Source organism: Syngnathus leptorhynchus, unplaced genomic scaffold (assembly GCF_054491065.1).
Source record: "Syngnathus leptorhynchus isolate UIUO unplaced genomic scaffold, UIUO_Slep HiC_scaffold_870, whole genome shotgun sequence".
Classification (NCBI taxonomy): domain Eukaryota; kingdom Metazoa; phylum Chordata; class Actinopteri; order Syngnathiformes; family Syngnathidae; genus Syngnathus; species Syngnathus leptorhynchus.
The window spans coordinates 10,001-10,363 of record NW_028232696.1 but is presented as its reverse complement, the minus strand read 5'-3'; positions in this window follow the sequence as shown (position 1 = coordinate 10,363).

Genomic DNA, 363 nt, shown 5'->3' with positions numbered 1-363 from the left:
GCATCGCCCCGCCAAACGAGCGAGTTGTCGGCCGTCCTGCGGGTCGCCACCGGCCCCAAACGTGCGGAGGGATAGCGGCAAGGCGGCGGCGGCGGCCAGCGGCGTCGGGGTCGACCTAGCACCGGAGAAGAGGTGTCTTACGAGGCCGGGCGCAGCTCCTCTCGTTTAGGGGTCCGCGAGGGTCGCATTCGAGGTTCCGCGTCCTCGGCTTCGGCTGCGCCGGGTCCAGCCCGATCCATCTCACCCCGCGGCAGCGTCAGACCACCTAGAGCCCCCGCGAACCGCGGCCGGCGTCCGGAAAACAGTCGCGCGAGCCCCCGCTCCGGCGGGCCGGCGAGCGAGAGGCGCTACCCAGCCACCCTC